Source organism: Falco rusticolus, chromosome 4 (genome assembly GCF_015220075.1).
Source record: "Falco rusticolus isolate bFalRus1 chromosome 4, bFalRus1.pri, whole genome shotgun sequence".
In the NCBI taxonomy this organism is placed as follows: Eukaryota; Metazoa; Chordata; class Aves; order Falconiformes; family Falconidae; genus Falco; species Falco rusticolus.
The window spans coordinates 76,460,917-76,477,947 of NC_051190.1; positions in this window are offsets into that span (position 1 = coordinate 76,460,917).

The following is a 17,031-nucleotide window of genomic DNA, read 5'->3' on the forward strand; positions in this document are numbered from 1 at the left end:
TTATGGTGCAAGCCTGGAAATGACATAATTTGCAAAGAGCAAAGTTTCCATGCTTGCTGCCTATTTAAGGATATTTGTGAGTATGTTGTTTTTTCAGCACCAGAGCTGTTTTTTTCACAGCAGGGACTTGGTTTTTAAGGACCTCCTGCTCTTCTATGAGATCCCAGGTGTGAAGCAGTATCTTTAAGTTATACTAAAGACTTCACAAATGTGTGTTACTTTTTTTTCTTTTGAACCGGCATTAAATCAATAATGTCATATGGTAAAGTACATGGCTAAGAAACTAATGAAGAGATGAGTAATCTCTTTTTTTTGTGTGGTGGATCCATTGCTCAGCTTTAATTTGGTGGTGTATTCTGTCCAGTCCCAGAGAGTTTACCTGTATAAGCTGAACTAAAAATAGTTGAATGTGAACTAAACTCAAATCTACTTGGCTGTCCTGATAAAGGAAGTCCCCCCAGTACCCCTCAGCTCTGCTGGGTCAATATGAAACTTTTGATCTGGATACATACGTGAAAGAAAAATAACTTTCAGAGCAGAGATGCATAGATCTATGTATTACATTTGCAGATTATCTTACACAGATTTTAATATTGTTAGATTTAAAACTGGCAAACAACTTTGTAAAGGTGTGGTGATCTTTAAAAACAAAATACATGAGCAAGCTGAAGATCTAGAAGAGATGCAGTGAAGTGCCTCTTCACTACGCACAAAATTAAGGAATGATGGATATGATCAGATGTGCAGAATGACTGCAGGTGTTTCTGAAGATCTTTTTTACAAGTAAATCCAAGTTCATACCTTGTATGTATTTCCTGCCCTGTATTTCCAGCATTTTTTATTCATAAGTACCACTACTCATAAATAAAAAGTCAACCCATTCATTGTATTTTGGTAAAGAATGAAATAGAAATATCACCTCAGCCTTAAAATAAAAAGAATCCTTGTACAGGAAAGAAATTGTCTTGTGGATGCTGTCTGAGAGCCGCGAGGCTGTCGTGTAGAATATGCACCATAAACTGTTCCTTTTGAAATTTGTCCATATATTATAGCATAAATGCATACGTACACAGTTTTGTGTGCAATGTAATTCAACACTGGGGACCAGAAAAAATGGCAAAATTCAACAATTAGCAGCACATTATCGGTTTCTCTGCCATCACTTACATTAGTAGCTTACGCTGAAGCTGAGGTAGGTATTGCAGAGGTGTTTCCTTATGTGAGTAACTGGTGTCCGTTGAGGACAGGGTCATAACCTACATCTGAATTCAGAGCTTTGAGTACATCTGATTTACCGTACTGCTCCCAGTGCTGCTGGCTTTGTCTGCCACTGGTGTGTGCCGCGTAGGAAGCATCACGCAGGAGCCTGCTGAAGAGGAGCTCCAGCCCAGCCCAAACCACTGTAAACATCAGATTGGACATTGTTGGTGGAGCATGATGCTCCTGCCCTTAAGCAGAGACCGTGGGTAGCCATGCTTGCTGCCCTGGCTGCCAGGGGGGTACCTGCTCTAGATGCATGAAACTGGTGCGTTAGAGAGTGGGCAGACTCAAACTGAAAGGCAGTGGTGTGTCGGTGCAGTGAACGGGCAGCTTGCTCCAGGATAGTTTGCTGCTCTTGTGAAACCCGAAAACTCAAAAAACCATGCAAATTGTCATTGCCTGATGCAGTTATTAGCACAGCACTAAGTACCTGTGAGTTTCCAGGACCATTTATTTCTTGAAATACAGGAAAATGTCAGCAATGTAAATGAGTTTGAGCAGGGGCTGCTTCCTGCCCCTGAGCTGCCAACATCTGTCTCCTCCAGAGCAGTTAGAATATTCAAGCAGCTAAATGCCCCAGCCAGCTGAGCATTTGTGGGCAGTTTATAATGCACTGCATTTCAACTAGACTGAACTGTTGCTGTAAATAGTAATGCATCATAGCTGTAATGCTGTTAGCTTTTCCTTCCCCTCCCTGCCTTGCACTCACAGCCCCGTGTTGTGCTGTTTGATGGGGCACTTCCTTCTCAGGGTTTACTGAGCCTTTATGCTGAGGTCTGTTTATTTTTAGTGAGTTGTTTATTACTGTTTTCTGTTGCTCAAAATCTCTGTGGTGAGATGCAGGGCTCTGGGTGATGCATGTGTGTTGCCTGTATGCACTAGGACATCTCTTGCTGTTTGTGGCTGCCCTGGCTGGGGGGAAGGAGCTCCCCATGGGTGGCATGTTCAGTAACACCTTAGGGATGCTGCATACTGCAACTTCCAGGTCACAGACCCATCCTGAGCTTTGATTTAGGTTCTGTTCTGTCTTGGTGCCTGTTGTAGGGAAGTTTGGTTTATTTTCCTTTACTTTACTCCCCTAGCTGTAAAAGAAATTATGTTGTCTACCATGGTTTTTTTACAAAGTGCTATCAGGCTGTGGTTCTGCAGGCATGAGCTGTACTTTGAACAGCCTTCAGTGCCTTAACCCCCAGGAAGCTGAAACTTAAACTCTTTGTGGAGAAGAAAACACATAATGAATATTCCTTCCCTGTGTCTCAAGCTCTTTAGGTGCTGTTTCCTTTGCGTTAGGACAGAAGCCAATAACCCCACACATTTTTTCTTCTGATGCTATGCTTCGGACTGCACCCGGCAGTGCCATTGCCTGTGTAGCAGGGGACCCTGCTATGGATGAGAAAACATGGGCTGAGCTATAGGTAGGACTCTTCTAAAATATACCTGTGCATTACAGTAATCTGCTGCTGCCAGAAATAATAACTAGGCAGATTAGATAGGGAAGACTGTGGACAAAATTAAAGGGAGATTTACCTTTTTTTTTTTTTTAAATGATAATATGAATGGATATTAAAAATACATACACACATGCATCCTGATGGCTGTGCTTCTATACAGCATCAATGAAAGTTCATGCCCTCTGTGTGAATTGTGGGAGTAGTCACCTACCTACTAAGGTGATACGTACCCTGGAGATACCACGTGGATGCAGACTGAGAGATGCTTTATTGAGAGAGACAGACTTCCAAGGAGACACAAGCTGTAAGGAGGCAAGACGCTTGCCAATAAGATCTCATCTTTATTGTGATGTTCAATGTGGTTTGTAGGTAAAGGAAAATGTATTTTGGGGAGCTAACCAAGGCGTTTTCCATTTAGGGTTCAAGCCTTTATCCTCTCCTACATAAGAGGCCTTCATTGCATCAGTTCCTCTCCCTTCCCATTTATGTATACCCGAAGACCATGTTTTCCTCCCTACACATCCAGACACCTGGACTCATGCAGGGACCCTTTCCAGAGCAGGGTGACTCGGGGAAAGCCTACCTGGAGGAGCCCACAGTGCGAAACTGTCCCTGGGGAAGGAGCCAAGGCTGCCACAGAAGGACCAGGGTCCACGTGGGACTTCTCAGGCCAGTTTTAGGTATCTGCTGCCTTTATAAACCAAACATTTGTTCTTCTGCCAGCAGATCTTCTTACCTTGTGGAAAGAAGCATGAGAAGCTCTCACCTTGATTTTCTTTTCCTTGAAGCACAAATGTTTTTTTTAAGGCACTGAGTTACGACCTAAATGCCAACATGAATGCACAAAGGAGCTAGACCCAGAGGGGCAAGGACAGTATAGGTGCAACTTAAGATCTCTTTTGTTCACAAAAAAAACTAGAACACAAAATTCTTACTCTATTTTCTTTACAAGTAACTTCTTTTTGTAAAGACCAAACCTGAGACTGTTCCAAATAAAAAAAATAAAAGTAAAGAGATCAGGGAAGATTTCTTTGCAATGTCTATCCATGCTTTTAAAATCTATCTATTCAATAATGGGAAATGATGGCATAATACCTCTAGAGTATTTTCTTCTTTTGTTTTGTAGGCCCTAAGTTGTATGATTAGCTTCAGTTGCCTGGCTGAGCGTTCAGACTAAGCTGGCAGGCTCTGTTTAAGATTCTGGGTGATTAGTTCCCGTGAATCTGTGTGCTCTCATGTCTTTAGGTTAAGACTAATTTCTGTATTAAATTTCAGTTTTCTGCATTTTAAAGGAGTGAGTTGTATGAATAATTAAAACACATTTATTAACCTCTAATGAATGGTCAGTAAGGCTGGGAATTGAACAGAGTGACATATGTGCGGGAAGTTTTGAAGCTGACTCTTGGTAGGAATGAGAAAAAAAATCTCAAAGTTAATCAACTTAATTTTTTGGAGGTCATGATGTGCCTTAGATTGCAACCTGAAAAATACAAGTACAATCTTTTCGGGGGTTACCTCGTACTTCATGATGAATCTTTCTGCTCTCACTGTTTCATGAGGTCAGTGAAGGACTTTCAGGCGTGCTTTCCTGAAAACAGGCTACAGTTTATACTTGCTCTGTTTACAAACATTAATTTTTTAGGAAAAGTAAATTTTAAAAAAATGCAGAAGATTTGGCTTCTTTAAGTATTTTATTAATATATTCACCTTACTGTTACAGTATGGAGTAGAATAAAGAATTACCTGCTTTTATGTAAAGTTGACAGGTTAATTTTTGGCATTTTCTTTCTTTCGTATTCTACAGTGCACTGCAGAAACAAAAAGACCATATTAATGGTCAGTGCCAGCTTGTGGGGGGAGCCCTCTTCATTGGCATGACCTCCAACTTATATGAGTATTGCAACAGCACTTGAGTGCTCCAGTCATGGACCACATCATCACTCTGCTGCGCTTTCAGTAAAAAATATGAAATAGATGATTTCTGTTGCCTCAGTAGGGCTTGAATCGAAGAGTAGCATAGGTGGAGGGCTGTGTTTGACTAATCTCTGTTGGCTTGTATATACTCACAGCACGGAGATAGCAAGGCCCCGTCCTCCCTGCTGCCCCCTTCCCAGGGCAGCGCAGGAGCCTGACACAGGTGTGCCAGTCACCTGGTGGAGCAGCCTCTGTCCCCGTTTTTGGCACAAGCCTGGAGAGACGGAGCGCTGCACCTGTGTGGCTCGGTGGGAGCGCCTTCTGCAGAGACAGTCGGCTCTACCACCAGTGTCTGCGAGGGTGGAGGCATCAGCCCCTGGAGTAGAAAGCAGAATCCAGCCCCACGACTGCTGATGAGCTGTACCTCCGTGGGATCTGGCTGACCTTCTGCATCGTGCCACTCCTTGTGGCCGTGGTGGGCTTCCAAGGAGAGGGCTGGAAGCAGCAGGGGTGGCTGGCCAGGGGGTAGATTACAGGGCACTGGGCAAAAATGCAGGCTGGGTTACAAGGACCCCCCCCATGACTGGTGACCAGAGGAGACGTGGCTGCCAAGAAAAAGGCATCTCTTGTGTTTTGCTTCCTTTCCCCGGCTGTTGAAGTAGGAGAGCAGCCCGAGGGCCTGCGCCGTGGGGCTGCTGCTCCCCCCCTGGAGCCACAGCTCTGCCACAGTGCTCTGGGGGGACATCCCTCCCCACGGAGCTGCCCGCCGGTCTCTGCCACCTGCTTCTTGTACTGGCAGAGTTTAATTTAGGCCATCACTGCAGCACCGGCCTCTCTTTGCTAGTGAAGATGCAGAGATGCAACTATAATGAAAGGAGCAAATTAATTTGGTCTGATTCATCTACTCTTGTTTCTAATGAAATGCTCCAAGGAAGGAATAGGAACTTGCTTTTAAGCACGTGGTGGAACTCGAGCTCTCTACAGAAGCTTTTCCACCCCAGCCTTGGAGCAAGGCTGACCCAGGGTAGTCAGCAGGATCTAGGATACAGACTGGCAGAGTAGCTGGGCCACGAGCCAAACAGGGTCACCACCTTGCAGGGACAGTATTTCCAATGTGTTCCTGGGCTGGAGAGGGACAAAGGATTGGGGAACAAGTGGTAAAAATCCCACTACAAAATGGAAAACTTTTTATATTGACTTAATGATTTTGTGGTGATGAGGCTCAGGTCTGGTGCTGTGAGAGACCAGAGAAAGGGAAAATGTTTTTTGTGTTTTGACAGGATCTCCCATGATCTACTCCAATATATTGAGATGAGGAGGGCAACTGAGCAAAGTGGCCTCCCTCACCTACCATGGAGAGGGAATGATAACCCTTCTGGTTCCCCTCCTCCACTCCGTTAGATAAGCCTAATAACTAGGTTTTGGTATTCATCTTGAGCCATTATTTTGTATTCAAACCTATATAAATGGAAATGAAGAATACACTGAACAGTTTCTTCTGGAAGGTACAGAAAACATTATGTGTATATAAGCAGTCATTCTTCATTCTTCTGCATTATATACCTGCCTGGGTATCAGTGAAAAATCATTTGCAGAATGGGTGCATGTGTCTTTTCTGTTATTTAGGACGCCTATTTTGTGAAAATGATGCCAGTCCAAATAATTGGGTGTAATGGAGGGGAAGTGTATAGATGCTAAAAAGTGCTATGAAGAGGCTGAATTTGCTCTGGAAGAAGACTTGAGATTTCATTATTCCCATTGCTGTCTCCTAAGATCAAGGTAACCTGAAAAGAGAAGGGACTACCTTGACAGTTCACTTTTATTTTGCTTCCTACAATAACTCATGGACAAAACCCAGATTGGTTTCTTGATGCATTGTATCAGATAATTCTCTCTTCTAACTCAGCCACCCTCCCCCAGCCTTAACTTGACTGAAATGGCAATTTGATTGTACATGTGTACATCCCGCTTTGTAAATCTTTGTAAATGTGTGCCTCAAGGTTTACTACAGTACCATAGCCTATATTTTCGCTATGAAACGTAAAGGTCCCAAACAGTTCTTCGTGTACGGGAGCAGGGGTGGGATCAGGCAGGTGCCATTGCCCTTGCTGCAGCCATTGCTAACGTCCCCTCATTCTTCAGTCTTGTGCCCTTAGCTGGAGGAAGCAAGGAAGAATCCTGAGCAATGTCTAATGGGTCTGGAAATGGGACGTTTTGCTGAACGCTGAGGCATTTAGACCAACACAGAAATGCACGATATTGGCCAGGAGCTAAAGCCAGTTACCTTGGAGGATGAATTCCCATTGTAAGGGACAGGATGGCCCACAAATGGGGAAGAGAGCAGAGGAGATGGTGAGGGCCCCTGTCTCCTGCAATCTTCCAAACAAGGTGCTTGGGTTTTCTTAAAGAGCTTTCTTGTAACATTAACCATCTGCTGCAATATGATAAAGCTTCAGTGTCACTGTGCTCTTTTGGGTTAGAAAGGAATATGACTGCAACTTGCACAGTTCCTCAAAGTTAACTTCAAAGGCATGAAGAAATAAGTCCCAAAATACAGAGACTGTCACAACTTAGATAAAGGGAAGACGACTGTAGCAGTGGAAGTCCAGTACTGTCTCCCCAAAACACCAACGGGGGACAGAAGGAGCGGGAAGGTGCAGAGCCTGGCTTCAGCCAACACACAGGCAGTGAGGAAAAAAACTAACTTTGCAGGGAAGAATTTGGAGAAAAAAACCCTGAGCAAAATATTGACTTCCAACCTTCCATCAAAATATGCCTTGAAACAGTAAATCCAGCAGCTGAATTCCCGCTGCATACAAAAGACTCTGAAACAAGCCTCTGAGACGAAAGCCGTTAGTAAGGTAAGAAGGAAATATTTCCTCCACAGAAAGTAAAACGTACTTTTTATTCCATAGAGGCATGCATGTATTCAGGGCCAGTGCTATACATGAACTCTGCCAGAAAGATGTTGTGACGTTGTTTTTCCATCCTAATCCATTTGCAAATTGAGTCAGTGAAGTACCAATTAACCTCAGGTCATTAATTTTAAATACACTATCAATTTTCTTTCTTTGTTTCTTTGCTTTTTCTTTTTTTTAGCTTGTGTAATGGCCTGTGGGCAGAAAAAAAAAAAAATGGTTGCTTGCGTCCTCAGCCTTCAGGAAGTCTTTTCTTAATGCACCAATATCAGGGTGCAGATTAGCTTTATCCTTGGCCTTTGAGCTGTTGAACACATTTCTATGGCTTAGTCTCCATCTTCCGCTTCCCCAGCTGAGATATTTTACTGGGCGGAGGAGGGGAATTAGTCCAAGCTCTTATATTGGTTGAGAATGTGGCTCTATTTTGGTTTTTTGGGAGAGGGAGGAGCCTGAGTTCAGGATCTATAAAAACAAATTCCTGCTTTTGTTTATTTAGTTTAATGATTTTATTTTATTTTTAATTATTTTAAAGATGTTTTCCATATTTTTAGGTCTTGTATTTCATTTTTACTTTCAGAGATGTTTATTTTTATTTTAATTGAAGGTTTAAATTAATAGAATATTTGGGGTTTATAATGTGCTGAGAGATCTGCTGTGAGCTTCTTAGGCACTTGGTAGTGTCTCTTAATCAACACATACTATTTGTTATACAATATTTAGCTTTTCTTAAGGTTTTAATTTAAGAGGGACTACATTTCATTTAAGAGGGACTAGGTAGGTAATGAGGATGTAAGATCATGACCACAGCCTTTGACTTTTAGAAGCTTTTCTGCCCTGTGTAATTCACAGCCCTGAAGTGTGGGTGAAGCTTGCTGTTCTAGTCCTGGGCTACTGTGCACATAACTACTTGAAGAAATTTAAGCTCTTAAAGTCATTTACTGTGAAATGTGTAGCAGGTAGTCATGACATAGCTTCAGGATCACATGGGCTTTCAGGTTTTGCACTTTGATCTTAGGTGCTTAAGGTGGAGCTCAAAGAACTGTATAATATTTTATAATTGATGCTTTTTTCTTACTCATAGTAATAATATTAATATATCCTGTACTTATTCCATATTTTATTATGCCTGAAGAAATGCTAATGTAGTGTCATTTTAGGACTTACAAGATGTGTTTACTTAGAACACTACATTGCTCACAGTTTTGCAGATACTGAGATTGTAAATACAAATGCTTCTGTCTTTGCATCAAAATTATTAAATTTAAATTTAATTAAATTTAATATATTAATTAATTTAATTTAATTTTAAAAAAAATTAATATAATAATTAAAAATAAATTTAAATTAAATACAATAAAAATAATTGACAATTTTTATGAGTCATAAGATTCATAGTTTCTGTAAATGTTAATGAAAGAATAGAATGAAGAAAGTGCATGAGTGATAGAAGTCATAGTTTATACCAGACTTAATTTATGTATTCACTATAAACTCAGTCTTTTATGGATCCACAGGTTTTGCCTGCTCTGTTCTGTCACGCTTTTTCACATGTTAGCAATGTTGCAGCACTGCTGCTCCAAACACTACTGTCATTGTGGGCCCATTCTCTGTGGACATAAATTATTTTGGCTCAGATCTGAAGCCATTAGCAACTGATAAGCAAACTTAGAAGTCTAAGGGCTCATGCTGTCAGAGCTGAGGCTTCCCGTGAAATGAAAGCTGCATGGAGATTTGGTTTGTGTTGACACATTTGTGTGTCTTTTGAAGACTGTCTCATGCTATGAATATGGAACATGAAACAGTGAGGGCTTCAAGAAACATCTTGACAATGCAGCCAAATTTTGAATCAAATAACTGTCAAAAGCTCTTTGAGAGCACTGGCAGACTCGAATCTTTCTCATCATGGAGCTGAGAAGGACAGAGAAAATGAATGGGCCGTCTGGGTGAACTGACTAAAGGTGTGTCTGCTGTTCTCCAGGACACTTCCAGAGAAATTTTGCAGTTGCTGTCCATGTCCAGAAGCTGATAAAAGGAAAAATGTCCCCAGATCAAGAAAAAATGTTGTGGTGTCTGAAGTGAAATGGAAACATGGACATAATTTTCCTGTTGTGGAATGAAGGTTATTAACACAGACCCATACAGTACAATTCACGCATACCCTGTTTCTGACAGGAGTGAGTGCCACATCCTCACGTGGAGGAAGTGTCCCTGTGTGTATGTGAAGTAATGTTCACAGATTTGGTTTATTTTTCTTTGAAAATTACTTAACATTAACTACTGAAATTTGATATTGTATTATCTCTGTAAATGCACAAATGATTATTTTTTTCTTTTTTCCTAATTGCTGGCATCAGTGTAGCAAGGACTCCCAAAGTTTTGGTTAAGTACATACAAAAAAGTATTCTTTTGAATAAATTTGAATATGCTGCCTTTTGGTGCTCTTGCATCCTCAGCCAAGAATGGAAGTTCTGATTAAGTTTTTCTGTTGCTTAACCTCTTAAATATTTTCATTAGACATCATTTTAATGATCCCCTTTGAAACACCAGCATTTACAGAGTGTCTGTTGTTCTCAGAAGGGGGAATTAATTCTTGTTCTCTCAATTCCAGTGAGAAAGCTCAGGTCTTTAGGGTATTTCTTGCAAAAAGCAGAGCCAGGCTCAACTTCAGGACAGCCAGCCTACTCGGGTCAGGTCTACCTTCAGAAGGGATCCCACTATGAAGTTCCTTATGTGCCAAGACTAGTGTCTGTCATGGTGAGCAGCACTATTTCTCTGGTTTCCTGAACTCCACAGCTGCCTGTTCTTGTCTTTCTGCAGTGCCGAGAATGACAACTTCTCATACACAGAAGCATAACAGAAACAAATAACAGTATCTCTTATAAAATAATGGACCAGCAGTTAAAATAAAAGCATCTATCAAGGAAGCTGAGAGGAAAAAATGGAAGAGCTTGGCTGTTTGGCTTGATTCAGTAGCAACTGGACAGCACAGAGCAGAGGACAGACGTAACTTGGGAGTATTTATGGAAGGATGTCTGTATGATGCACAGTTCAGAGATCTGTGCTTTGATGAGAGGATTGGCATCCCTCAGATTTTTCTGGGGGAAGGCAGGTTCCTAGGAATGTTGGGAGCCTTGTTGACTAAGTTCACTCTTTGTATACAGTCCTTTTGCTACTGCCTAGTCACCATTTCTGACTATAGACCTCACACTTGCACCTTGTGCAAGCATTTTTGTATGTAAACACTGCTGCAAGGCCACCTCTGCACCATGAGCAGAATTGTGCCCTACGGTCCCTTCACCATAGGTTCAGCGTAGAGGGAAAAAATGGGAGTGCTCCATGTCAAGCAGTGCGCTATAAGGCTGAGCTCAATCTGCATCATAGAATGGGAACTGCACATAGAAAAGAAAGATGTATGACTGAAAAGACGTGAATCAGATGTCTCATCACAGGGCTTTGTGTTACCCCAGAGACCCAACCTGTCTGAGATATCTGACTGGTACTGGCGGAGGGGACATGGAATGTGCAGAAAATCTATACCTTTCTGGAGGGGCAGCAGCCGGCCAGGGTATACCAGGGCATCTAACTTCGTGGAGATATCACTTGTGCAATGAACAACAGACTTGCTTTCTTTTTCTAGACCTCGGATCTGGGCTTTGAGCAAACAGGAGGTTTTACAAAGAATACAGTTCCTTCTGTGAAATTGCTTTAGCAATGAGGTTTTTAATCCATCAGTATCTGTAAATTGTTGTCATCTTTGATGACAGCTGTTTTCATGTGCCAATCACCAAAAGTCAATTTCAGTAGTATGTTCAGATTTTTAGCTGAATAAAATTTGTACAATACCGAACATAACATTCTATGTTTGTATGCCCAGCTAAAATGTAACATATGTTCACTATCACTTTTTGAGTCCCTCTATATCCTTCTGTATTTTGTTCAGAAACATTTTTTCTAAAACACTATTTTACTGTGGGATAATAATATAAACCACTTTCCTGAAGCTGCTGGATGTGACAAATGACTTCCAGGACAAACGATGGGACCATTAAATACCTCTTGGTTTAGCAATAGCTGTAGAAATGGGAAGCTTAGCTTCATGCAGGTTTAAGCAGGGGCTCAGGCAGCTGAGTGATTCCTCTAGGGACCTGACCGTGAATGTGAAGGTAGTTTGTATTTTGGTTTATTTTACTCTGTGTGTATCAGTGTGTTTACAGAAGTGACAGAAGCAGCAGGGAAAGGGCAAGAACGTCAAGATGACATCCAGAGCAGGTGCAATGATGGCAATCTGGAAGCAGATGAAAGACTGAGCGGTGTGAGTTGCTGTAACTATCTGGGATAAGATGTGGCTGAAGGACAGATAGAATTAGGAGGAAAGGATCTGCCTTGCTGTGACCATGGAAAGACAGGTAGGTGCATAGTCAGTAACCTTGCTTTATTAAAATCGAGTTATTTGAGAAACTAAAGGTCTGTGTACTATGATGAGATTGAGTAAAGTTCTTCTTAAACCACAGGACATAAATGGAGGCTGGTGTTTTTTAAAGGGAATGAGAGAATGAATGCTGATCTCCCCATAAATTTAGGAAAAAAAATTAAATATAAGAGCAAAGACGATATCCTCGAACTTAGCCATGTGAATTCAGGGGCCATGACTAACCTCTAGAAATATCTCTTCTCTCTCTTTCTTCACTTACCGTGAATGAAATTCAGACAGTTAACTTAGACTAGATACAAAATAAACATGATGCTAAAGTGAGGTGAAGATAAATCTCACATATGCCTTTTGCATATCTAGAAGGATGTAAATTGGTAAGATCCTCTGAGTGGAGGAGTTTTCTTGGCTCCAGCAAGGACCGATGGATTACTGTTCTGGGTAAAGGATCATCACTTTGAATTTTTTTTTTAAAGTTTCACTGTTGTGTTTGAAATGTAATACATATAAATAAATCTATCAGACTAGACCCTGTCTGCTCTGCATTGACACACTTCATTTGGTTTTTGAGGGGCAAGCATTAGGGAAAAATGAGTAATGATGGTAAATCTGCAGGCTCTCTTCAACATTTTGAAAACATGCTTAGGAAAATGAATTTTTAAGAGCTGGTGGCCATCAGACTATATACACCACAAAAAGATGAGGGCAAAATTAAGCAATGACTTTCTGCTATCTATATGCTGTCCATGATGCTCTGACAGCTGTGGTAAATGCAACTACAAAAAAGCGAGCGTGGTGCTTGCCTGGGAGCTGTGGGGTACTGGCTGAGTGGGACGAGTGATAAGCCCTGAGTGCCACCTTCTCTGCCACGAAAGACTTCCCTGGATCACACATCGGTGAAAGGAGGACTGGCTTTGGGGAATTTTCAAGCCAGCATTTTTATTTGAATATGCTTTAAAACTGATAAAATGCTCAGCCACGTGGCCACGTGCAAGGCCATAGTTGCTGTGAGACTGCGACAGCCGCTTTGCGTACCAAGGGGTGACCCACAACCGGTGCCTTGGCAGTGCTGTGCATTTCCCAGGTCTTACAGTTACGTGCTTGGCAACCTGTCGACCTGTGCCCTGGAATGTGCTGCTTAATGTACAAAAGTAGGTGGCCAAATAAATGTCAGAGCAGGGGCAGCTGCTGGCAAGGAGTCTGCAGCACCTGAGCGATCAGGTGGAGTCACCCTTTGGTCGCAAACCCTTGCTGCCTTCACAAACAGGACTGCTGCTGAGTCAGGGGAGGCTCATTGGGAATAAGGGCACAAAATTTAACTTCATAGCTGAGGCAGGCACACGGGAAAGGCATCCTCTGTCAGCCCTGATAGGTAAGGAACAGGCCTAGACAGCTTCTTACTTTCTTCTGCCCACGTGCACGCACCGAAATGAGCTCGCTGCATTAGAGCAGTCCAGCCTAGAGTGGGTCTCCTGTTGAACGGCAGCCTTCAGGAAGAAAGAGTTATAAACAAGTAATTATCATCTTTGGCATGTTCCCAGTTTAAGTGATGAAACTGATGAGAGGAAGTGAGACCTAACAGAGAAGCAGAAAATGCATTAGTTGGTCCTGACATAGAGGAAACAGTGAAAGATTTCTTCTAACAAATTAGAACCACCTGAGATTTCTTTTCCCCTCTTTTAAAATCAATTATTCCTCCCAAACCTTTCAAAATATGGTGAGAAAATGAAATTAGTAGATATTGCTTTTTACATCAAATTTCAACCTTTCAGCATATTTTTGTAAGAAAAATACTTGCTAGAGCAAGCAGTTCCGGAAGACAGTTGCATGGTTTATTTTTCCTTATTGTTATATAGCATTTCTGCTTTGCAGGTATGAGCTAGATTAAGTAAAATTGTCTCTCATTTCACTAAACAGCTTGTGACAACAGGATGATGAGAAAAAATACTTCACGAGGTTAAGATCACTATAAAAATGCTCTGTATTTTTAGCAGTCCCTCAAGATTTCCCAGAGGAGTTTTTGGACAATGCCAGAGGTCTTTCCTCTACCTGTTTATTAAATCTTTCTTCTGTTAACTGTAGGGAACATTTTGTGTGACCCGTAAGGACGACAGCCCGCGCCCAAAGGCCACACAACAGGCCACATCCTAAAAGTCCTGCTACAGGTGTCCTGAATGTAGTGTCACTGCTGAAGTCAGGGAGAACTTAGTCCCTCCTTGGATTAAGTAAAAACTTCAGGAGATGAACAGTGTCAGTTTCTTTCATTTGCCTCTAGGCAGGGAAAATAAGTACATGTTACAGTACAACCACTGGTTTTTAAGAAATAATAATTAGGGCCTCATCTCCTTGAAATGCTTGGGGAAGTGCTTAGCTAAACTTTAAACAGGAAAAAGAGTTTTTAATGTTTAATGGCCACTAAATTCTTTATCTGAACATAAGTTTTATTTTAATTCTTTTCAAATCAGCACCTTCTTTCAATGGCCAGATCAGTTTTCAATCCTGTGACTTCAGGTATATCGGACAAAGAACCGAATGGGGTGGGTGTTCAAAGGAGGAATTCAGGGTATTGGAGTCTTTTTCATCAGCTACCTTTTCTTGAGGTAAGTAAAATAAGTGTTATTTACCTTCGAGATTGTAGCTGTCATTTTCCCTTACAGTCCTGCTGCACCAAGGGAACAGCCTTCACAGGGTTTAACAGCTCAGGAAGCTGGAAGGTGTCCACTCGTGCTGTTTGTTGCTAGAGCCATCAATCTTGATCAGAGCTGGCAAACATACCAGGCTTTTGTACCACTGTCTGAAGTAATATTCTTTACTGATTGAGTAACAGAGCCATTTGGGAAAATTTCTCGGAGACAAAATCGTCAGCTTTTTCTCCTCGCCCCATTAATTAAAATTTCCACATTCTGCCTGTCAATATGTTCTTTGAAGGTGGTGGAAAAACAGAGAGCTGAGTTTTGCCTAAGGATGTATTAGTTCCAAAGGCAACGTCCTTCTGCACTCAGAGTGTTTCAGTCCTAAGGGTCTGTCCACTTGGCTGACTGAGGAGTCAGGAAACTGAAACATTTTTCCTGCACCTTGTCATCGAGTTTATCTATAAAAGATCCAGAGACAGTAAACTTTCCCTACTCTTGGTAACTCTTGTGAAGCATATCAAAATTGCGAAGCTTCAGGGAAAATCATAACTTGTCCTTAAAATGCCCCTCTGTTTTCATTTATCCTGTTGGTTACAGAATAGCTATTAAGGCTGCTTGTCCTGGTGTGGTGTGCTTCTCACATCGGCACCAGAAGATATGTTATTCTCTGCTGTAAGCTACAAAATTGTAAGAACGAAATAGGCAATTGAATATGAAGCTGAAGTAAAAAGGAATTTTATCCCCTTTCGCCAGGGTCCTCCCCACTTGGACCCTTCGTCCCACCCTACCCTGGTGCTCCTGCTCCTGCATCCCTTTTCTTATAGCAAAATCTGTAGTCCTGACTGTAACTGAGGGTGAAAATGGCCATATTCTATGCAAGCAGATCACAGGCCAGAAGAAAACAGCAGGGGATGCTGCCACCGAAGCAGCCAGACCAGGGACCACACTGCTTGTGTGTGCCTCGTGGTGTCTGGTGTTTTAGTAACAGTCACCGCTCTGGGAATGAAACAGCAAAGCAAGAGCTTCATTGAACCGGTTAGAGACCTCTCATTATCCTTGTTTTTTCTAACACTAAGTAACATTAATATCTGGTTACCCTATATATATATACTAGCTGAACCCAGTGGATTTTTGAAGGTTAAGGGTGTTGCAAGCAGAGAGTAATTCTACTTTGTGAGATACCTGCATTTGCACCACTCTTAAGTCCCCTCGGTGTCTGGCCAAATCAAACCTCCAAAAGTGTATCCTTCTCTTTGCCTAGCCATCCGCTTTTATTCTGTCATTCTTGAGGGATTACTTGTCCATTTGTCTTAAAGGCAGGTGAAAACCTGTCAAAATAATCTCAGAAGATTTTTTTACTGGTGCAGAGGTGCTGCTTCTCTTTGAAGAAAAAAAAGAAAATTAGATTATTATAAAAGTAGATTTAAACCGGTTCTGCTAAAGACAGGGTACCATATAATCTGCGGTGGCATTCACACATGGGTGTTCTTGTCGTGTTTGCAACAGAAGCCCATGCCGACAATTTGATCATCTCATCCATCTGGTTTTCTACTCACACAGTTGCACCAAATGCCCTCTGTGTCGCTGGCTCAAAAAACCCTGTCAGGTTCATGAGGAGATATTTGTCCAAGGTGTATCTGGGAGATCTCTGGAGATTTCATGAAAAAACACTGGGATCCTGTGAGGATGTTACACCTCACAGATGTCTCTTATCTACCCTCAGACAACAGATGGTATGTGTTTCTCATCTTAAATAAAGCTACAAAGAGCTGTGACAGCAGGATGAGATCTGAAGTATTAAGTATTGTTTTAGTGAATCCAGAGAGCTCATTACTTTTATTACTTGCTCCCTGAAACCTTAGATTTAATTACCTTTGCTGAGCTGATACAATGGGCTTCTAGACCTCACTAACTCTCTGGCAGAGACCTCCTTGTTCTGGACAGCTTCACAAGCCACAAGGTAAAAGATCAAATGGTTTCCTCCTTCTCTTCTGTCAGTCCCATCTCTGGAGCAGGAGATACCAGGGCCAAGGGAGAGGGTGCCAGGCTCTGCCTCCCTGCTCGTCTCAGCAGCAGCCACCAAAGTGCCATAGGCTGCAGGTGAGCTGGAGCCAAGGGCTGGGGGCTACCACCTTTATGTGCCCGTGTGGCGCAGTGCAGCTCCACTGCGGGAGTCAGGGCTCTACGTCTGAGCAAAGATGACTTAACTCGCTTTTCCTGCCCCTTCCTATCTGTCCCACTGAATTTTAGAGGTCCCCACTTCTGCCATGGGGACTAGCTGGAACTACACATGTATGTATGGGTCGGCGGGATGGGAACAGCTGCTGTCTTTCAAACTTTTTTTTGTAAATCACGAGCTGATCTGAGTTACCTTTGAGCCCAGAAGGCAGTTTTGATGGGTTGTGCAGCACTGTATGCAAACTGCT